The sequence below is a fragment of the Polypterus senegalus genome, chromosome 14, assembly GCF_016835505.1.
Source record: "Polypterus senegalus isolate Bchr_013 chromosome 14, ASM1683550v1, whole genome shotgun sequence".
NCBI lineage: Eukaryota > Metazoa > Chordata > Cladistia > Polypteriformes > Polypteridae > Polypterus > Polypterus senegalus.
Window position 1 is genome coordinate 142,361,091 of NC_053167.1, and position 23,980 is coordinate 142,385,070.

Below are 23,980 nucleotides of genomic sequence, written 5' to 3' on the forward strand. Positions count from 1 at the left end.
ATGTCAGTGTGATGTCAGTTTGTGGCGGGCACACGGCAGCTCAGATCAGCTCCTGTATTTAACGGATTCCCGGCCTGTGCGTTTCATTTACAATTTGGCTGATCTGAGCGGCCGCCTCGGGCGCACTTGAGCTCATTTAGCCCCTCGCCGCGTAATGAATTACATCGATAGGTGGCCTCAAAGCTGGCGTCCATAATTGATTATTATTTTTCGTATAAATACCCACATGTGAATTGGGGGCATTGCTGGCATGTGAGAAATAAGCTGTAATGGGCTTTGATGTAAATACTGTAAGCAGAAATCCTGAAGAGGCCAGCCGGGCACTGTGGCTATGAAGCCGCCCCGCTGCCCACCAAGGTGGGATGATGAGGTGTTAGCTGCAGCTGGCCTTTTTACTGATAGGCAGAGGACCCTCACATCACACACTACATTCCTGCTGGTGTGGGGGTGGGGGGTAGAAGTGGGCGTGGCACATGCAGAGGGAGTGGCTTTCAGGAGAACTGGCCCACTGGCATGTGCAGGAGTGGGCTCCATTATGTTCAGGGTGCCAGCTGGGCTCTGGCTCACCAAATCCCTGAAATCAAACTAAACAGGTTCTTGAAATAGATGGATGAATCATGTGGAGAGTTTTGGCACCTTTGTGGGCTCCAGGTGTGAGTTTATAGTTGTGTTATGACAATATACCACCGACATCTAATCTAGGGTGGGCTTCTGCCTTATAGCCGTTGTGTTGGGATAGGGTTCAAACTAGATTAGTGTTTTTTTTGGGGACATTGTGGTCAGTTTACCCCTCTGGGGTTCATCACGTGCCACCACATTATATAAGTAGGTCAAGCCCCCAGGGGGCACTGGTGACAGACTCTGTGCACTCTGGTAAGGGTGACCCCCAGAATTCAAAGCCTTGCATTCCCTTTTTCAGCTCGTTATGCCGAGGGGTCACTGCAGAGCTGGACTTGGTGGTGTGTGTGTGTGGATGGGCTTTGGACAGACTGGAGTTATGTGACAACTGTGCCATATGTGTGCCCATATGTACCACCGCACAAGATGGATGTGCTACACCTTGAAGTGGAGCGGGGGTCACACAGTAGAGCAGCCAGGGAATACTCGAGGGGGCAGCCGTGTGCTGTAAGCCATCCATCAGCCCCCTAATCGCTTCACTTTCATTCTGCAGACACCTGAAAGGTGACAACTGGTGAAGGGCACCTGATGCTCGGTGTGGGCACAGGCAGTGCCAGGCGAGTTGTGCTTTTTGAAGTGCTCTAACACAGTATTGGCTGTGAAAGGTGCTATATAAGATAAGGGCTGATCTGCAGAACCTGTTCACTACGTGGAATTCTGGTCGGCACTGGAGATTTTTTTTCATAGTGCTGTACAGTATGTGAATGGCGCTATATTAAAAATATTCATTACATCAGTTTCTCATTCTGGTTGGCACTGGGACTCTTTTGTTGTAGGGTTGGCTATCCATCCATCCATCATCCAACCTGCTACATCCTAACTACAGGGTCACGGGGGTCTGCTCGAGCCATTCCCAGCCAACACAGGGCACAAGGCAGGAAACAAACCCTGGGCAGGGTGCCAGCCCACTGCAGGACACGCACACACACACACACACACCAAGCACACACTAGGGACAATTTAGAAATGCCAATACACTTAACTGGCATGTCTTTGGACTGTGGGAGGAAACCGGAGCACCCAGAGGAAACCCACGCAGACATGGGGAGAACATGTAAGCAAACCCAGATCTCCTAACTGTGAGGCAGCAGCGCTACCCACTGCGCCACCGTGCCGCCCCAGGGTTGGCTATGAAAGTCACTATATAAAATAAGGACAGCTCTGTCTGCACTGTTAATGGAATTGAAGTCTTATTGTGGTCAGCATTTGGATTATTTTACTAGTGCTGGCTATGAAAGGCGCTATATAATATAAGGACTATCTGTATAACCTGAAAGGCTCTAATTATTGTGTTGTTTCTGAAAGGTGCTATATAATAAATCAGATAAGAAATAATCCGTCTGTTACTGTTTAACAAATGTAATTCTTATCCTCAGCATTTGTGGTTTTTGCTTTAACTTTGGCAGTGAAAGGCGCTATATAAAATCCGCTTTGATCTGTTTGACCTGTTCATGTAATTCTATTGGGGCAGCATTGGGGCTTTTTCTTATAGTGCTGTACCTGAAAGGCGCTATATAAAGAATAAGGACTTGTCTGTCCGAACTGTTCACTACATCTGGTTAACAGTATAGTCAGCTTTAGGGGTCTTTTGCTAAAGTGCTGGTTGTGAAAGGCACTATAATAGATAAGGGCTGATCTGTCCATACTCTTCATCAAACGTAATTCTTACTGTGGTCAGCATTGTAATTGTGTTACACACGCTGTGTTTGGTGGGCTTGAGTCACTCTGTGATGTGAAGTACCAACTGCTGAGTCCATCACATTAAATAAAAAAAATTAAATATCAAGAGAATTATTGTCACGTACAGCGCCAGGAGTGGGTCACCTCATGCTGCTGACCGCTTGGCAAAGTGGAGACTTTTAATAGTGTGCTGAATGAAAAATGTGCCCAATGAAATACTGAATGAAGGCTTCTGTGCATCAGTGTTACAGGGGACGGGCTATCTAGGGTTACATGCAGTGCCAGTTATCAGCCACCGTGAGGCGCTGACTGCTTTGCAAAGCACTTTACTTTGAAAGACACTATATAGGTCAAAGGTGGAGTAATGAATTATGAACCCTGCAGTGATAGAGAGAGAGATAGATAGATAGATAGACAGATAGTGTGAAAGGCACTATATAATAGATATTTTAGCGTAGTTGGCAGGATCACATAGATAGATAGATATTTTAGCGTAGTTGGCAGGATCACATAGATAGATAGATATTTTAGCATAGTTGGCAGGATCACATAGATAGATAGATAGATAGATATTTTAGCGTAGTTGGCAGGATCACATAGATAGATAGATAGATAGATAGATAGATATTTTAGCGTAGTTGGCAGGATCACATAGATAGATAGATAGATAGATAGATAGATATTTTAGCGTAGTTGGCAGGATCACATAGATAGATAGATAGATATTTTAGCGTAGTTGGCAGGATGACATAAATAGATAGATAGAAGGGAGAGTTTAGCTTTTTCCAGAAGATTTTTGAATAAATGAATACATAAATAGATAAATAAACACACACACACACACACGCACAGTGGTCTAAACACACAGAATGACTGAAAAGGAAGAATATTGAAAAAGAAACAAAACTTCTGCCTTGGCTGTCCCAGTCCCAGTGAGGCGTTATACAGATGTATTGATGTCGGTATGAGGGACCCCCAGTTGCGTTTCTCGGCCCACTTGATTGGCTAAAAGTCCTCAGTGTTGTTGTGTCCCAGAGAGGATGTCCAGCGTTGCTCATAATGGCACTCAGTTCCGTCTTCATTCTCTCCTCCACTACGACCTCCAGGGGTTCCAGGGTGTGTCCCAATGCTGACCTGCCCTTTTAATTAGCCTGTTGATTTGGTGGTCCTCTCTTCAAGTGATGTCATAGGTCCAGTATACCACAGAGTTAAAGATGCGCAGTCCCCTAAGGGTGTAGAGTCTGCTCTGCCCTTTCTTCTCCAGTCCGTCTGTGTTCCTAGACCAGTCTGACCTGTCTCTGATGTGGACCTCCGAGTACTTGTAGGAGTGGACCACCAGCTCTAAATAGTGACCAGACATGGAGGTTCTTTGGTGTGATGAAAGTCAATAAGCAGTTCTTTGGTTTTGCTGATGTTGAGTTGCAGATGGTCCCCAAAGTCCTCCCCCTGACTCCTCTCCCTGGTCTCATCCCCCCTTCTCTGTACACTCCGCCTCCCTGAGAATTTCTGCAGGTGACCTGACCTGCTCTTTTATTTCTAGTTGGAGGTGTCTAACAGGCTTGATCCTTGTGGTGCTCCTGTGTACAAGGCAGACTAATTTGCCACAGCAGTGACACTTTCTGGAGCCTTGGGGACAAACTGAATCGGTGACAAAGGACGCCACACAGTTGGACAGCACAGGTCTTAAGATCTCAAGCACTCAAGTCCAACTTGTCGTGCGGCTTTTGTTGTGTGTGGATTCCTCAGTTGTCTCCTTACCTGGTCTTCAATGATGGAGAGCACAAACAGATGGGGTTGGCACGGTGGCACAGTGTTAGTGCTCTTGCCTCACAGTATGGACACCGGGGTTTTCTTCCCGGGTCCTCCCTGCGTGGAGTTTGCATGTTCTCCCCATGTCTATGTGTGACTCCTTCCATTCTCCAAAGACATGCGGGTGAAGCGGATTGGCAATCATATATTGGTTTGTGTGTGTGTGTGCCCTGCAATGGACTGGCAACCTGTCCCAGGTTTGTTCCTGCCTTGTGCCCTGTGCAAGTTGGGATAGGCTCCTGTGGACCCTGGCCACTCTGTTCAGGACTAAATGGGTTATAACAGTGGTTCTCAACCTGTGGGGCAAACCCCCCTAGCGGGCGCGAAGTAACTAAAAGGGGGGCGCAAAGCTGTGAAAACAAGAATCAAACATATGAAAAATAAAAAAACATCTATTGAAACCAAAGCAAATTAACTTAAACTACATTCTGATACTAGAACAATAAATATTGAGTTAGATAAATGTTGATAAAAGTTAAGTAGGTACAATAAAATATGCATCTACATTTCAAAAAATGTTGGGGGGGCGCAATTAAAACGGTTATGAAAACTCGGGTTAAAGGCTGAGAAACGCTGGGTTATAAAATTACTGTCTGATTGACGACTGATGGTCAGGATGTTACATATGATAAGTTCATAGGGTAACGGGCAGTGCCAGGCTTCAGTTATCCTATCCTGGTGATTTTTTGGCAAATATAGGACATTTAGTAATAGTCTGAATGAAAGGCGCTATATAAAATGAAGGTTGACTGATTGAATTCTCTCTGAAGTGTTCCGTGTATTAGTGTTACGTGCAATGCCAGGGCAGATTGACCTTAACAGGCTGACTGCTATGTAAAGCACTTTGAAGGAAAGGCGCTATATACGATACACAAGTTGACTGCTGAATTGGTGTTCCATATGAGTTTGTAAATGTTACATGTGGTGCCAGGCTTGTACCATCCTGCCATGTTAAACATTTTAATGCATTTGTGTTATGTGTGATGAGTACCTGCAATACGCATTAGAGGCAGTGCCAGGCTGGTGTCTTCTCTTAGCGTTGATCTCTTTGTAAATACGCGACTTTAACTGTGCCCTGTATGGAGAGTATTATGTAAAATAAAGGTTGTCTGCTCTGACTTTTCCATGCATTTGTGTGGCATGCGATGGGTTTAAATGTGTTCTATGCAGTGCCAGGCTTGATTCACCTTGAGATGTTGCCTGCTTGTTTCTAAAGCACTTTTGAAGGAAAGGCGCTATATTGGGCTCGGGTTGATTGTTGAATTGTAAACATTTCAGTGCATTAGTGTCACCTACGAAGCCATGCCAGCCTTGATTCTTCTTGGGGTGCGTCATGTTGTGCCCTCACACTGACTGCACAAGGACTTTATATAAAATAATAGTGAAGGGCTAATTGCTGGATTGGCACCACTGAGGTGGGTCATCATGCCACTCCATTCACATATTGGAATAAATGAATGCCAATGGCTGGCATGTGCTGACTGGAAGGTCCATCTTACAATGCCACAGGCTGCTTATCCATGTTAGACTCCTGGGAAGCTGGTGCCTGTCATTCAAGTACTGGGCTCAAGGTGGTACTGGGTGCCAGTCAATCTCCTGGCACATATTGCCTGACATCTTTGGAGATGAAAAAGAGTAGAATATCCCACATACACAATCACACAAACTCTATATGGCCAGGATTTGAACCCAGGACTTTGGTGCTGTGTGGCACCTGCATTAACATCTGTGACACCCTGAATTAACGGTGACATACTGTATACTCACATTCTCAAAATCGTTTGGTGCCAGTCCATTTTAGGGCACACCCTCACAGTCCCATTTAGAGCTGCCCATTAACCTGGCATACACGTCATTATGAAGAATACTGGAGTACATGGGGAGAACATGCAAACTTTACCTAGGCAGCTGGGCGCCAGATCTGAGGCTACCCGCTGCACCACCCAGCCCTTCTGGGTAAGAACTGCAATATCTTATCAATGTTCAGTGATGTCTCTGCATCAGGGTGGCACACGTGGAGCCCACACACGTCACACACGGCGCCAGCACTGACTCATTCAGAAGTGTCAAGTGCTCGGCTGCAAAAGGTGTCAATTAGAGCCTGTGCCAGTCAGGTGGTGCCACATCCCTGGCACATGCTGCTTACTCCTTCCATGCCTGTGGACTCTTATTGTCTGTTTGTCTGCCTCACATTGAAGGTGGCACTGAGGGCAATGTTACTTCTTAATGGAATGTGAGCGTTGAGGCCAACTTCCAACCTTTTACATTTTGTCCAGCTTTGAATGTACCCTCTCTACACTGTACGGTGATGCCAGTGTGTGCCCATGAGACTCCTACAGTCTGATCACTTGGCAGTGATGGACATGGCATATAAATGCATTCTGTACCACTGACCTGGATTCTCTCCCAGTGCCAATGCCCTAGTAATGCCAATTGCTTTCTTACATGGCTAATCCACTTGCCAGTGACCTCACTGTGCCTCGACTCCATGTTGTGTTCGGTGCCACTTTCGGTAACCAAATCTCTCGGGTGCCTACAATAATTTTAGGTGCTCTCTGGCTAGAGTTTGGCAAAGGTTTACTTTGGTACTGTGCTGGTAGTGCCCACCTGTGGGTAAATTGTTACTTTATTTAAGAGGGCCATTCAAATCATCTCATTCCTTTGAAGTGAGTGAAGCCCACTTAGAAATAACTTCAGCACTTCGTCCAGTTGAGGCTCATGGGGGGTGGAGCTTGACATGGCAGCTTTGGGCATCAGGCAGGAACCAACTTTGGTCTGGCAAAACCAGTCATCAAAAACACAAAATTACAATAAAGGCCCACATTGTACACGACAGTGTTTGTCCATTTAAGGGCTGTGGCAGGCTGAAGCCCACTGCTGTAGTGTTGGGTGCAAAGTGGCAAACAGCCTCTGACATGGTGCCAGTCCAGCGCAGGGCACATATGCTCAAATGTATCCAGAGACAATTTGAAGTTGCCAGCTAACCTTCAACATGCATATGTTTGGGATGTGAGAGGAAGAGCCGTGTGGACACGGGGAGAACACGCCAACTCTGCGCAGCAAACCTTTCTGTATTCATGGCGCCGCTTTGTCATTCTGGGTTACTGAGTGGCACACCAGACATGGTGGCACACCAGGGTACTTTGACTCCAGGACTGTTCCAACAAACCTTGACCAACCCATCTCTCTTTCTCTCTCTCACCCAGGCTCCGCCCCTTATGACAAGTCTCGTTCTCTCTCTCCCAGGCCCCACCCTTTGTGACAGCCTCTCTTTTGCAAGCTCCACCCCTTATGACAAGTCTCTCTTTCTCTCACTTCTCTCTCTCTCTCTCTCTTTTCTCTCTCTCCTAGGCTCCGCCCCTTAAGACAGCAGCTCTTCCTTCCCAAGCTCCACCCCTTATGAGAAGTCTCTTTCTCTCTCCCTTTCCCTCTCTCTCCCAGGCCCCATCCCTTTGTGGCAGCCTCTCTCTCGCTCTTTAACAAGCTCCGCCTCTTATGTCAGTCTGTCTCTCCCAAGCTCCGCCTCTTCTGCCACTGTTTCTCTCCCAGGTCCGTCTGACCCCATCAGAATGTTCAAGGCACTAACACCTCTGTTGTTGCCCTTCACACGCTGAGCCCTTCATGCCTCCTCCTCCTCTTCCTCCAGGTTGTAAAGTGAAGGGTCCGGCGTGGTGTTAGCTGCTCTCCGTCTTCGTCGTTATTCAGCTGACACGGCCCTCTCCTGTGAATGAGGTGTCGATTAGCGGCAGCGAGGGGAGGCTTTTCTTAAAGTGTGATTGGCGCCCGTTACATGTGTGCTCAGAGTTTTAGCGGGATTAGCACGTTGGAGTTGCGTGATGCGTTTGCCTTCGATTACATTGACATTCGTGTACCTTTTCGAGTTTTTCCTCAGACGGCGACAGACGAGCAGCAAACGACATCCCCGATGAACTCTGGGCACTGCCTCCAGGCTTAGTGACCCACAAAATGTCACCCACCCCACCCACTGCATGGAATAAAAAAAGGCCTGGATATTAAAATCAGGGTTTGGGTGGCACGGTGCTGCTAATGCCAAGCTGCCATCTCTTTGGAGTCTGTGTGGCCACCCAGTATCTTGGTGGATTTCATTTCTTCACGCCTTCCTCAGTTATGCGGAGCAAATTTTATTGTGACTTGACATTGGCCCAGGGTGTGTGTGTGTGTGTGTGTGTGACTTACAGTGGACTGGCACCCTGCCCTCACGCTACCATAATGAATTGGAAAGGGTGGGCATAGAAAAAATAACAGACTTGTACCCATAAGATTGCCATTTCAGTCCTTGCCATTACCAAGGATGTATCTGCTTATACCAGCTAGCTTGCCATACTCACAGGGGCAGGAGCACATTCAAAGCGGCTCCATAGTGCCAACGTGCCACATCCATGGAGCAAGAGTATAAGCAATGTGACCCCCCTCCAGTGCTATACCGACACGAGCAGGGCTATATTTACTGTGGCCTCTAAATGCCAGCTCACCACACCCATGGTGCAGGAGTACATGCATTGTGGTTCAGTAGTGCCAGTTCATTATACCCAAAACAGCAGGGGCACTTTAAATGTGACCCAGTAGTGCCAGCTTGGCACACCCATGAGGCAAGAGTATGTGCAATACACTTTGCCAGCTTGATATACCCACAGCTTGCCATACCCACAGGGCAGGACCACATACGATGTGTCTCACTAGTGCCAGCACTCCACTCTCAGAATGGCAGGAGCACATTCAATGTAGCCCCATAGTGTCATCTTGCCATGCTTATGGGGCAAGACTAAATGCAGTGTGACCCTGTGTGCCAGCTTGCCATACCCACAGCTGCAGAAGCCACCTCACTGTCTCACCTAATGATGCCATCTCACAACATCTTTGGGGCAGGAGTACATGTAATGTGACTCACTAGTGCCAACCCATTACTCCCAAAACAGCAGGGGCATGTTTAATGTCGCCCAATAGTGCCAGATTACCACTCCTAGGAGGCAAGAGTACACGCAGTGCAACCCTGTGTGCCAGCTTGCCACACCCAAAACAGCCAGGGCAAATGCAATGAGACCCTCTGGTGGTGCCACCTTACCGCCTCACTGTCTCATCTAGTGGTGCCATGTGACCCACCACCAGTGCCAGCTTTCCATAACCACAATGAGGCAGGAACACATGAAATGTGGCCCCTTAGTGCCATCACAGCACACCCATGGAACAGGAGTACATCAATGAGGGCCCTCCAGTGCCAGCTCACCAGCAGGCTAGTGAATGTTGTGCCATCCATGAACTTCTCTGTATAGCCTGGCTGCCTATGTGTGCCAAACTAATTCACTTCAGGGCGAGCAGAAGATCAAGCAGCCATGATAGTAAGTAACAGAGAGTCAGTGATCCAAAAGAAAATCCACAAGCGGGCACATCACTTGTCAGCCATCATTTGGTTTCAGTTGACCACCTGAATGAGTGTCTCCCTGAATGTGGGTGCTGCCTGTGAGGGGCGCTATATAAAATAAAAACCACTAGATGCAGGTATTTAAAGATTTGCTTTTCTTTAAACAGATTCATTGGATCAGTGCCATTCATCTTTTATTCACACATTCAAATGCCTTGGCACATTTCCTATAACGCCATGTTCCAGGTGCCACACACCAGCCAGGGGTCGACTCCACCAACGCGGCTGCAAATTTACAAGGAGGGCCCAAGACGGCAACGTGGCCAAGAGTGGGCTGAGCGTTCAGCTGGCTTCCACATGCTGGCCATGAAATGTGGGCATTAATGAAAAGGAAAGTGGCAGGAATTTAATCAGTGCTGGCAGCCGGCTCACCTTATGTGCCGAATTTATTAAAATGCAAATTTCTGCCTCATCAATTCCCTGGTGCCATTTTACAGGTTTTTACTGCGAGGCTATGCCCAAGTTGGGGGGGGGAAGGGGGGGTCACACGATGTGGAGAGAAAAAGTTTACGAGGAAGTGGCGATGGCAGGCCTACCATCAGCTGGCACCAGTCCCAAGGGGTACATGTGCCATCTCTGTTCAGTGCACATGCCCTGTGGCCGTGGTGTCACGTCTTCATGTGTGTGTGTGTGTGCGTGAGAATGTGCAGACCCCAAAACCTGCTCGCAGCGCACTCCAGCCTCCCCTTACTTTAGACATTTCTTAGTTCCAAGGCGCCATATATACTTTATACAAATGGACCATAAGCTGGTCATATCATTTGCCATCTGCTTACTGTGCCCTTTAAAATGGCAGCTGAGCCACTCTGGCCATAATGCTTGGGTGTTCCACTGGGGGGGGTCTCTTATGTGGCATAGCATTTATGTGATGAAGTGCCAGCTGGTACTGTAGTCCTGCACATCCCTCATGTTGGGATCTTGTGCCCTTAACAGATAATAAAAATAATGAATCAACAAACACTCCAAAGAGTACAACACTGGCATCCACAGAGAGAAGTGCAGGCGTGGGGTCAAGTCTGGTAGTGCTCTCTAACTCCCCCTAATGGTTGTGTGGAGAACTGCAAGTCAGAAGACGATCTGCTGGCGCTCACTTACTGACTGTAATGTTATCAGCGCCATAGTCTGCCAAGGTTGTTGTACACCCCCTAATGTTTATATGGAGAAGTGCAGGCTGGTTGGGGACTGGATTAGTCAGTATGACTCTCTTACTCCCCCTGCTGTTTATATGCTTGTTTACAAGGAGATGTGCAGCTCAGAAGTACATTCAGCATAATGCTATAAGAGATACTCACCGCTGAGACCCTCTTAGACCCCCTAACTAATATTTATCTGAAGGAGCACCTACTGAGGGTTAAGACCCTCCTAACATGGAGAGGAGTTGTGGTCTATTTTAGCTCTCTCTCTCTTACGCCCCCTAATGTTTATAGGAAGAAGATTTGGACAAGATTGTAGTCTTCTCAAATGCACTTGTGCTCCATTGTGATTGTTTTTGGAAACTGAGGCTGCGGACTGACATGACTCTCTTCCGCCCCCTAATGTCTGTTTGATAAAGTGCACAGTGAGGCTGGAGTTTAAATGCATTCACTCTCTCTCTCTTTCCTGTGCCCACTAATATTTTTTATCTGAAAGTTAATTATTTTGATACTGATATTCTCCTTTGCCCCCTAGTGTTCATGTGATGAAGTGCACTCTCTGAGATTGTGGTCTATTTTAACTCTATCTGCTGCGCCCTCTGATGTTTGAATCTGAAGACGTAAGTTATAGACTGACAAGACTCTCTTACGCCCCCTAATGTTTACTTGGTGAAGTGCACACTTGGAGTGTAATCTGCCTCAACTCTCTTTCCATTTCTCTGTCTCTGTCACTCTTCGGTTGAATTCGAAAGGCTGGAACTCTTTGACTGCTCAGACTCTCTTTCGCCCCCTAATGTGTATCTGATGAAGTGCACACCTGGCATTATCATCTACTTTAACTCTTTCTGTTATGCCTTCTAATGTTTGAATCAGAAAGCTGAAGTTATTAACTGCTGAGACTCTCATTTGCTCCCTAATGTTTTTCTGGGAAGCTACACCCTGAGTATTGTAGTGCACTTTAACTCGCTGTTTGTCTGTCTGTCTTCTACCCTTCATAATATTTGAATCCGAAAGCAGCAATTGCTAATTGTTGAGACTCTCTTGTCCCACCTAATGTTTACTTGGTGAAGTGCACACTGAGACTGAGAGCTAAGTTTAGGTCTCTTTCTCACTCTATCTCTCCCTTGCACCCCCTAAAGTCTGAATCTGAAAACTGCAGAATTAAATTATTGAGACTCTCTTACACCTTCTAATGTTTATAGTGTGAAAGGGAACATATTGGATTTGAGGTCTACTGTAACTCTCTCTCTCTTCATTTCTCCGTCCCTGTCTTTCTGCTGCAGCCTGTAATGTTTCAGTATGAAGGTTTATTGACTATTGAGACTCTCTTACACCCCCTAAAGTTTATTTAGAGAAGTGCACACTGCAGTCTATTTTAACTCTACCTGTTGCGCCCTCTAGTGTTTGATTCTGAAGGCTTAAGTCATAGACTGTTGATACTCTCTTACGCCCCCTAATGTTTACTTGGTGAAGTGCACACTGGAATGGGGTCTCCTTTAACTCTCTCTCTCTCTCTCTCTCTGTCTCTCTTGCACCCTCTAGTGTTTGAATCTGAAAGCTGCAGCATTGATTGCTGAGACTCTCTTAAGCCCCCTAATGTTTGTTTGGTGAAGTGCATACACTGAGATTGTGGTCTTCTGTAAGTCTCTGCTGTGCCCTCTAAAGTTTGTGTCTGAAAACTGAAGTCAGCTCAGACCCTCTTATGCCCCCTTATTAATGAATTCCAAGGCTTAAGTTGTTGAGTCCAGAGACTTTCGTTAGCCCCCCCGCCCCCCATTGTTTATTTGATGCCGTACATAAAGTGATTGTAATCTCCTTTAACTGTCTCTCCTGTGCCTTCTAATGCTTGAATCTGAAAGCTGCAGCATTGATTTCCCAGACTCTCTTATGCCCCCTAAAGTTTACTTGGTGAAGTGCACTCTGGGACAGTAGTCTACTTAAATTCCCTATCTCTCTCTCGTTGTCTCTCCTGGGGCCTCAAATGTTTCTATTTGAAAGATGTGGTAATTAGGTGCGGAGACTCTCTTGTGCCCCCTAATGTTTACTTAGTGAAGTACACCCTGAGTATAGTGGTGTACTTTAACCTTCTCTCTCCTGTGTCCCCTGATGTTTGAATCTGAAAGCTAAAGTTTTTGATTGCCCAGGCTCTCTTACGCCCCCTAAAGTTGATATTTGTGAAGTGCTCACTGGAATAAGTACTCTACTTTAACTCTCTCTTCATTTCTCTATCTGTATTGCTCTCCTGCACCCCCTAATGATTGAATCTGAAGTTATAGACCGCTGAGACTCTCTTATGCCCCCTAGTGTTTACTTAGTGAAGTGCACTCTGGGAATGGGGTCTACTTTAACTCTCTCTCTTGCGTCCTCTAATGTTTAAATCTGAAAGCAGCAGTTATTGCTTACCAAGACTCTTTTATGCCTCCTCATGTTTATTTGGCAAAATTGCATTCTGGGATTGTAGTCTGGGATTCCATCTCTCCTGCACCCTCTACTATTTCTTTCTAAATGCACCAATTATTTATTGACTGATGAGACTCTCTTATGTCCAGGGTGTTTACTTAGTGAAGTGCACTCTGGGAATGGGGTCTACTCTCTCTCTCTCTCTCTCTTTTAGGCTCCACCCCTTAAGACAGCACCTCTTCCTTCCCAAGCTCCGCCCCTTATGACAAGTCTCTTTCTTTTTCTCTCTCTCTCTCTCTCTCTCTCAGGCCAAACCCTTTCTGACAGCCCCTCTCTCTCTTTCCCAAGCTCCGCCCTTTTTGATGATCTCTTTCTCTCTCTCTCTTTCCCAAACTCCGCCCCTTTTGATGATCACTCTCTCTTTCTCTCTCTCTCTCTCTCTCAGGCCAAACCCTTTCTGACAGCCCCTCTCTCTCTTTCCCAAGTTCCCCCCTTTTTGATGATCTCTCTTTCTCTCTCTCTTTTAGGCTCCACCCCTTAAGACAGCACCTCTTCCTTCCCAAGCTCCGCCCCTTATGACAAGTCTCTCTCTTTCTCTCTCTCTCTTTCCCAAACTCCGCCCCTTTTGATGATCACTCTCTCTTTCTCTCTCTCATGTCCTCTAATGTTTAAATCTGAAAGCTGCAGCTATTGCCAGCCGAGACTCTCTTCTGCCCCCTAATGTTAATTTAGTGAACTGCACATTGAGTTGCACATCGAGTATAGTGGTCTACTCTAATTCTCACTCTGCCTTTCTCTCTCTCTCTCTCTCTCTCTGCTGCGTCCCCCAATGTTCAAATCTGAAAGCTGAAGTTATCACCTGCCAAGACTCTCCTCCGCCCCCTAATGTTAATTTGTTGAAGTGCGCACCGGGACAGTCGTCTCCTTGAATTTTTTCTTCTTTTCTGTCTCTCTCTGTTGCTCCGGTGCCCGCTGCCATGTGAATTTGAAGCCCTAAGTTAGAGACTGCCGAGTCTCTCTTACGCCCCCTAATGTTTACCTGGGGAAGTGCCAGCTTGGGTGGCATTAAGTGCTCTCCTCCATTTCCTCGTTTGTTGAGATGATCGCAGCTCACACAAGAGCGCGCCGAGACGAGAGCAGGTAAAGTTGCTTGTAGTGCTGGAGACGGGGAAGTCTTTGATAAGAGTTTAGCATATCAAAGCGGTGAGAGGCGTTCATCTTGGCAATTCTACATTCCCTGGAGGACCCCGGAGCTTTTGATTGCGTAAAACCAAAGAGGAGTGGAAACTCCAGAGGGAGAGCACGATGACCGAGGATCGGCTGTTCATCTCGGCGGCGCGTCTCTTGTCTGCTGTGCCAGGGTCATACCCTCCACCCGGTCACACACGATAAGGTGGTGCAGTGCATCCCCTGGTAAAGGTGCTATAGTGCCATTTGCCTCAGGGGTCTCGGTGGTCCTTCTCATTTCCTTTTCTAATGTATGCCTGGACTTTTGTAGGCTCTTCCCAGCAGTTGATTATCTCCTGAAATTAGATTTTTATTGCATGACATTTTGTGTGCTTTGTGGATGGCATCCTTGGTGAAAGGCGCTATATAAACTAAGCAGTGACCGATCGTCTGCTACTGGTTGACATGGCTTGAGAGCTGAGATGACATTGGCAGGAATCTCAAATGAAGGATCAGAGAGACAAGAGGACAAATGTCAGCTGAGAAACGAATCGTCAAAGAGGCTGAAACAGCAAAACACAACGTCAAGTCAAAGCCAACTTAAACAGGAGCACAGGAGCAGAAATGGTGCAAATACAGTAACTGTACAACTTATTTATATAGTGCCTTACCCATCCAAAGTTCTGCACTACCTGGCAGCACAGCCTTGGTGATGGAGGGGTGGTGGTGATATTTATCTAATAATCCAACATGTCTGATGAAAATCATAGCCTATCACCACTACTGGTATTTGCAGGGTGCCAAAACAGCTTTGGCCATCAAAAACCCCAAAGATGGTAGTGCCCGTGTTCGAGAATAATAAACATAATGGCAGCATAATAATGTTATAAAAAATAGCAAAATAAAAAGAAAAATGTATTCTGCATATTCCAAGGCCTTGTACAAGGGGCGGAGTCAGCCCTGGCCTATCTCCACCTGGTCTTACAGCAGGGGGTGGAGTCTAGATGCAATAGGCGGAGTCAATCCCAGTCCAACTCTCACATATGAAACAGCAGGGGTGCAGACAAAGATATAAGAGGCGGAGTTAGACATGAAAAAATCTTCCCTTATCTCATGGCAGGGGTTGGAGTCTAGATGTGAGATATGTCACATATGAAGGGGGTGGAGTCACACAAATAGAGGCGGAGTCTGCCCTGATCCAACTCTTCCTTTTTTCAAAGAGTGGAGTAAAGATCTTAGAGTTGGAGTCTGCCATGAACTAACCTTCCCATTCCTCACAAAATGTGGTGGAGTAAAGATGATAAAGACGGAGTCTGCCCTTACCCAATCCTTCCTTATCTTAAGGCAGGGGGTGGAGTTAAGACACTAGAGGCGGAGTCAGCTCTGGTCTAACTCTCCATTATCACATGGCAGGGGGTGGGGTCCAGATGCAAGGGGCGGAGTCAGCTCTGGCCCAACTCTGCCATACCTCACTGCAGGGGGTGGAGTTAAGACACTAGAGGCAGAAGTCAGCTCTGGTCCAACTCTCCATTTTCTCATGGCGGGGGGAGGAGTCACAAAAAAGAGGCGGAGTCTGCTTTGCAACACTCAAAGAGTGGAGTAAAACCTTAGAGTTGAAGTCAGCCATGAACTAACCTTCCCATTCCTCAGAAAACGGGGTGGAGTCAAGACAGCAAAGGTGGAGTCTGCACTGATCCAACCCTTCCCTATCTGAAGGTAGAGGGGTGGAGTCAAGTTGTAAGAGGCGGAGTCAGCTCTCCTGTCATGGTTTCATGAGCTTGAGTCCCAAAACACATAGGTTCCAATAAGTTCCAAAAATGCCCACTAGAGGGGGATATCACCATCAAACCCCGGCTAGTAATAAGGACAAGAGCCAAATCTTCATCAAATTAAAAAGGTTTATTTTGCAAAAAAAACTTCAGTAAATACACGAAGCTCCGCAGAACACACTAAGCAAAAAGGAGTTTCCAGCAAAGGGGCAATCCAAGGTGAACAAGTCTAAAAACAGAAGTCCAAGGGAAAGGGAGAAATTCACAAAAGGCACAGAAAGTGGCACAGGAACTCAGCAGCTCAGCAATGAGCCACCAGGAAGTGTGGGAGAGCCTCTGGATATATGGATATGAGGATATGGATATGGCAGGTGGGACATAACACAGGTAGCTGACATCAACGTTTTTCAAAGAATGAGCCCCAGAGACTCCAAGCCCGATCCCCAGCCAGACGGGACACACGGTGCCCTGATCTGCATGACGGACAAAAATGTCAGATTTGCCCGTCTACCCTCAGTAGCTCATTAACTGCTGCATGGCGTACCTGTGAATGCCCTGGCACCTGATGAGTTGGCACAGGCCACTCATTTGCTCACGCACTTTGTCACATTTTTGAAGTGGCATTTTTTCCTGTCCCTCATGTGTTGATGTCACTAATGAATTGTCACCGCCTGTGTATTAGTGGACACATCCATTGAGTGTGAGTGGCAGCGGGCAGCTGAATTCATGTAAAGTAATGGCACACACGACTTTGTAATGTGACATGGCTTTTGGTGATGATTCGAAAATCTCGCGGTGTCAGTGGCATGTCTGTGGTGTGTGACAGTCACAAGTTCCAATGACTTTTTACTCTTTGCACAACATGCTATGGTTTGCCCCATCCAATTGGCTGAGCAGTGAGCCAAGTGGGTGGGGTCACCCGATTTAGCCCCGCCCCCTGCAGTTTTGGCTCTGCCTACTCCTTGAAAGCTGTGATTGTGCAGGATGGCTGAGGTCTCCAGCAATGCTGATGTCTACTGGAAAGACAGCCACAGAGTGACAATGACATTCACTACAGTGGTCCATCGGCTCTGAGTGGGCACAAAGACCTAGCTGGACATGTGACGAGTGGGAGTTGACTCTGGTGCCTTTTAATAAGACTATAATGACTGGAAGCAGAGTTCACAAGGGCAAAGGACCGCCACTGTCACAGACACGAGTGCAGATAGCAAACGGGGGCACACGTGAGCAACACATGACCGCGATGGCCCAATAGACCTTTAAATATCAAGCCCCTTCCAGGGACCACCACTCTCTCTCAAAAAAGGTGGCAGGTCAGCTCAAGCCAGGTGACTTGTTGCCTAGCAACATGGGACAAGCACGGTGTGGCCTTAGTACAAACAGCAGAGTGCCAGCGGTCACCATGGTGTCCACTCTAGCCTGCCTATCACATCCTCTACTTCAGACCTGCTATCTGAAAATCCCTCAGGACAGCAGGTGGTGGGGTGACGGCCCCCCTGAACCCCGTCCACTCTCAGGACTTGCTCTCATGTGCAGCTCTGCCACTCTCCGGGCCTGCAGCATGCAAGACTGTGTTGGAGGGTGGCGTTTGAAGTGGTTGCCATGGAGACGGGTAAGCCAGCTGGCAGCCTGCCCTCGGAGATGTTACTACTGACATTCCAGCGCCAACTCACTCATCCTTCCTGTTCTTGGAATAGAATCAATGGCAGAGGGGTGGGGGGCAAGGATTGTGCATTCCTCTGGCATCACATGACAGCCAGGGAGGGATGATCAAAGGGAGTGTGTGTGTGTGTGTGTGCACATCTGCATGAGGGCCAGTGTGTGTACGTGTGTAAATATTAGAGTGTGGCTGTGCGTTCCAGTGTGTATAAATGAGTGTGTGTGTGTGTGTGCAGATGTGTGTGTAGCCTGTGTACCTGTGTGTGTGCACTCTCTGTGTCAGCCCCACCATCGGGCACCTTTCTTGGCACACTCAACTCCCCAAGTCTGAGCCAAGGGTGTAGGAGGGTGCAGGCTGTGCAGAATGCAATAAAGACCACCCCCTCCCCCAATCCCGATCCCCTACACCCCCCAATCTAGGTTAGATCTGTTTAACGAGGGGCTATCAAAGTGTCCCCTGCCTTCCAATCAGCTAACAAACAAATGGAATGAAACGAGGAGGTGGAGGAGGTGAGCGCCGGCACATCTGCATCTCCTTTCAGGAGAACTGGAGCTTGACTGATATGCCACTAATCGCAGCCCCCCATAGCAGCTGCTCCCGCAAATCAAGGGTCCAAACACTTGGCCAGCCTCTTGCCAGCTTATCAACCCCTGGGTGTCACGGATAGGGGCGGCCATGTTGTTTGTGCCGAAGGGGTCCTTGTCATATGACCTACAGTGGTTAGGTGCCCACCTCACTGCACTTACTGAGTCCGAGACCCTGATCTGTCATAAATGCTCCAGGTCACTGGTTTGCCTTCTGTCATGGATTGTGTTCCTGTCTATCTATCTATCTATCTATCTATCTATCTATCTATCTATCTATCTATCCATCTATCTATCTATCTATCTATCTATCTATCTATCTATCTATCTATCTATCTATCTATTATATAGTGCCTTTCACATCCATCTATCTATCTATCTATCTATCTATCTATCTATCTATCTATCTATCATATAGCACCTTTCACTCTATCTATTATATATAGCGCCATTTGCTTGCTGCTGCCCCAGATGTTGCTGCCTTTCTGCCTTAAGCCACCTGCAGGGGGCACCACTGAGTTCATTGTGCCATGTCTACCAAGTGAAATGCCGCCATCTGCCTGATCTTCTTCTAGCGAGCTGGCAGCCCAAGCTGAAGCCCTGAAGACACCGCTGCCAGGTCCTGGGCACATCAACTCAATCATGAGGAGATTCGTCCTGACGAGCTGGAAAATAATCTGTGTGCCTGGCACATGGAAAAAGTTTTGAATGGCTGTGTGCAGGAGGTTCTTTTTAACTCAGAATGTCAGCTGCCATTTTGCATAAAGCAAAGTGAAAGAAACAATATTAAAAGAAGGAGCGTTCAGACGAAAGTCATCAGTGCAGAAAAGCAAAGCCTACAGCGAAGCCGGCAATAGCACAGCGTTTGTCATTCTCGCTTAATCTCGTTTTTTGGCTTCTCACTCGGGCAGCCCTAATGCACTCCTTGCCCTGTAGAGGGCACCAGTTTCCCTATTGAGAGGTTGGGTGACATCACTCCAATGCTGATCTGCATCTGTGCCACACAGTGTGCCAGTGCACTCCAGTGAAGCCTTGAGCAGTGAGAAAACATGAGGGGAGGAGTCTGAGCTGAGGATATAGGGTCGAGGGGCGGGGCCTGTTACGCATTAATAAAAGGGGCGTGGTCACTATCGCCTTACAGAAAAGGGGGTGTGTTGAAACATCTGATGGGCTTATTGAAGCAGCAGTGAAAAGGGGGTGGGGTTTGCTGTTGTCTCAGAGAAGAGGAGGTGCTTCTTGATAATATCATGAAAGGGGAGGGTTTATTAAAATATCAGGGCATGGGGGACTTCATTGTATTCATTAAAAGGAAGGCATTCAAGAAGATGGGAGGGGCCTCAGTTTGAGCAGGAGTGCAGAGAGGAGGGGCTATAAGGCACTACAGTGACAAGGGGTGGTATATATTATAAGCATAAGAAATGAAAATGGGAGGGACTTAATCATTTTATAGTAATAAAGTGTGGAGTCTTTGGTTCCACATTTGAGACTATAAGGACAATGTATGTCGAGCATATGAATCTAAAGGAGGAGGGGCTTCAATATTCTAGCGACCTATGCAATTTCTAAGGGGAGGGGTTTCTTTGTTCTGTAGTGATAAGGGGCGGGACCTCATGCTGTGCTAAGAAATGAAAAAGGGAGGAGTTTCAGGATTCTACAGTGACAAGAGTTTCAAAGGAAAGGGGCTTCTGAAGTGATAAACAGCAGGGTCTCATGTGACACATTTGAGAACACATGGGTAAGGGCTTCAGGATTCTACAATGACAAGTAGTGGGGGTCTTATGCTGAGTATGACAGAGTTAGAAGGGGTGGGGTCTAATGAGTGGATAAGAAATTAAAATGCGAGGTGTTTCAGCACTGAGCATGGGAAAGGCACTACTGTATATAAATAAAATGCATACTTATTATTCATATTTTTATTTTTATTGGGTTTTCGACATATGTGTACATTTAAGAGTAGAAGGGGAGGGGCTTCAAATTCTGCAGTGACAAGAGGCGGGGCCAAATGCAGAGTACATGCAATTCAAAGGGGAGGGGCTTCAGTATTCTGTAGTGAAAAGGGGTGTGGCCTTATGCTGATCAAGGGGCCGTGGTTTCATTGACTCCCCCCAATAGAAAGAGGAGTGACTGTCACAATGGAAGGGAATGGAGCTTCATGAAGTGCCATAAAAATCCAGAGGGACATTAGGGGATTGGAAATCCTAGACTCCAGGATCAAAGCAGGAACCCGCAGTATACTGCAAGGCAACGGGCACGGCCATCTTAACACACGGGCACGCTAGGCAGTTGCCTACGGGCCCCATGCTAATCTATGTACTGTAAGTTGTGACCTGCTGAGTGGCTGTGTAGGTTGGGGGCCCAGTGCACTGCTTTGTCCCAGGGGCCTAAAATTCTGTTAAGACAGCCCTGGCAAAGGGGCAGATGCCATGGAATGCCAGCCAAGAGTGAGGGATGGGCCACTTCAAACCGGGGCGGAGGGGGTCTGTGGAAGGTGGCTGTTCAGTCTGACTGATGACATACCGTTGCCCACATCAGGATGGCAGGGTGCCCCCCCAGAGTCCGTATGTGTAGCGCTACTCTGTGCTATTGAGATGGTGGGCAGTGAACCGACAGCACATCGTCCACTAGGGGGCCCACACACGTGGCCAGTGCAAACATCTGTGGGCACGAACTGGCGAGGCGGTCGCCGCCGTTAACTAGTAAAACACAATTATATCACAATTACGGTAATTGGGAGACGACGGCGCTCGCCGATTGTTTCGTTTTCATCATTTTTATTCCATTACATTTGAGGAAGCAGCTTCTTCTTTTAATCTTCTCTGATTAAAAACGAGCCGGCGCTCATGGCGCAGCCTGGCACAAATCCATTTCTCCGTGGTGCAACTTGAAGAGAGCCGTCATTAAAGAGACGGAGTCGGAAATGCGAGTCCCGAGGACGGGGGCCCCCTAATGAGGTGTTTAAACGAAACAGCGGGAACGAGAAGAAGGAAAGAGCGAGAGGCGCACAAATGGAGACCCCCGGAGTGGCCGATGCGACACTCGGGCCAGACCACCGTCTGGAGTGCTTTACAGCTCGAGAACATCCTGGCGGTCAGGCGGTCAGTCATTTGGGGCGCCGCACTGTGACAGCACAGAGACGAAGAGGCAGTCAGTCCTTATTTATATAGCGCCTTTCAGCACCGCCATAAGACCCTTTACAGGTTAAACAATCCTTCATGTTCACACGGAGCCCTCGCCTTTGCTCCAAGTCACAGAAGCCCCTCAGCTGTCACTTTATAAATGAGCCTCGTCACAAAGTGCTTTTCAAAGCAGCCCTTTGGATCTGATTTTATATAGCGCCTTTCACAAAGATCACATCAAAGAATGATTTTTAATTGACATACATAAGTCCTGTCAGGAAATGCTTTTTAAGGCAGCCCGTGCGTCTTTATTTGATATAGCGCCTTAGGCGGTTGTCATTGTCACCCAATGCTTTTTGAAACAGCTCCATGTTTAATTTCGAGAGTGTCTTTCACTGCTACAGGGCCACTCACAGGGTCACCAAAGGGTCTTTTCAAACTTTTCACATCCAAGCACTGTCACAAAGTGCTTTTTAAGGCAGCCGTTTTATATAGCGCCTTTCTCTTCTTGAAGCGGCATGTGACTGTTTACTTAATAGTGCGCCTTTCACCATCGTCACTGTCACAAAGTGCTTTTTAAACAGCTCTGTCTCTATTGTATATAGCGCCTTTCACAGTGGGCACTGTCACAAAGTGTTCTTTAAGGGATGCGTCTTCCTGCATTTTATATAGCGCCTTTCACAATGTGCCCCATAACTTTATAAAGGGGCCCCTAGAATGTTTACTTTATATAGCGCCTTTCACAGTGATTGTGGTCACATTAGGACAGCCGATCTTTCTTTATTCTGTGCAGTTCCTGTCCCGATCATCACAGTCACAAAGTACCTTTTAAAAGCAGCTCTGTCTTTATTTTATATAGCGCCTTTCACAGCGAGTGTTGTCCAAAAATACTTTTAATGCAGCCCTTGAAGTCATTATTTTGTCACAAAGTTCTTTATGAAGCGGCCTGTGACTGTTTACCTAATAGTGCGCCTTTCACAATCGTCACAGTCACAAAGTAATTTTTAAGCAGCTCTGTCTCTATTGTATATAGCGCCTTTCACAATCGTCACTGTCACAAAGTGCCTTTTAGGACAGCTGATCTTTCTTTATTCTGTGCAGTTCCTGTCCCGATCATCACGGTCACAAAGTACCTGTTTTTATTTTATATAGTGCCTTGCACGTTATGGAGTGCCTGTTAGCCTTGCCATGTGTGCCTTTCATTGTGAGCACCCTTGAACACAGCGGGTCCCAGGCCCACCAATTTTCTCCCCAGCTGATTGCTATAAAGCGCCTTGACGAGGCTCTCCACCCTCCCACCGTGGACCAGTTGAGCACAGGCTGCCAAAGGGCCAACCTCAGGGTCGCACAGTAATTCAGGGTCCTGATTTGAATGGACCACCCTGTCCAGAGCCCAAGCCACGCAGCCATGACCCATCTTACTATAGGATGGCCTGCATGAGGCCCTATAAGAGGAAAGGCTAAGGCTATGCCAGTGGGGGCAGAAGGGCAAGGATGCCAGAGCAAGGAGTGAGGAACCTGAGAGCAAATGTGTATAACATTAGAGGGATTGTGAGCCAATAGCAGTTGGACACGTGTCACTGTTTTGGGGGTGCAGCCGGTGGTCCCAGCTTGGGAGATTTAAGCCTGAGGTCAGAGAGGACCACCCGTCATTACCCTTTAAAGTCAGGCAGTACACAAATTGTCCTGGTGTCCCCTCTCTAAAGTAAGTGTCACAGTGATCTTGCTTGGCCAGAAGAGACCCCCAGTGCTCATTTAAAGACCCCCCCACCAATACCCACCAAGCCAAAGAGCCCGCTGAGTCCAAGTGTCTCTCATACTGAAGAGAAAGTGGAAGTGAGATGGTTGATGGTGGAGTGTGAGGACTTTGTGGGCAAGTGGAGTAGCCTCCCCTTCTAGTAGACAGGGGTTCAAGACCCCGATAAAGTGGAGTGGGGCGAGTCATACTTATAATTGCTCTGCTCCTTTAGGGTCTTCCCATCTAAAACTCCCCAATGTCTTTTATGCAGCAGGCACCATTGTTTGCCAGCTTTGGTGGCCTGCACATTGTTCCAGCACAAGGGTGCCCTCTACTGGTTGAACGCATGCATTTCCACACAAGTTGCCATTTGGTTCTGTTTTTGATGTTCTTGCAGTGGTTGGGACCACATTGGCCGGGCCACATTGCCCACCTGCTTGTGATTTTGGGCTAACGTCAGCTCTGTGCTTTACCCAGAAGCCCAAAGTCCTCACATATGTGTTTATATAGTGCCTTTCACAGACAGCAATGCCAAGAAACTCTGTACATGGCCATGCTTTGTTTGCCAATCTATATATAGTGCCTTTACACAAAGCAAAACGGTCAAATCTGTACTTTACTATATAGTGCCTTTCAGTCTATATCAAAGTGCTTTGCCATGCAATCCACTGCTGCTTACAGTTTCAATATTTTATATAGCGCCTTGCCATTCTACACACAGGTCCACTGTACAGCTGTTTTTACATATTTATATAGTGCCTTTCAAAAATGAGGCATAAGAACCACAGGGATGGTCAGGGGTTTGC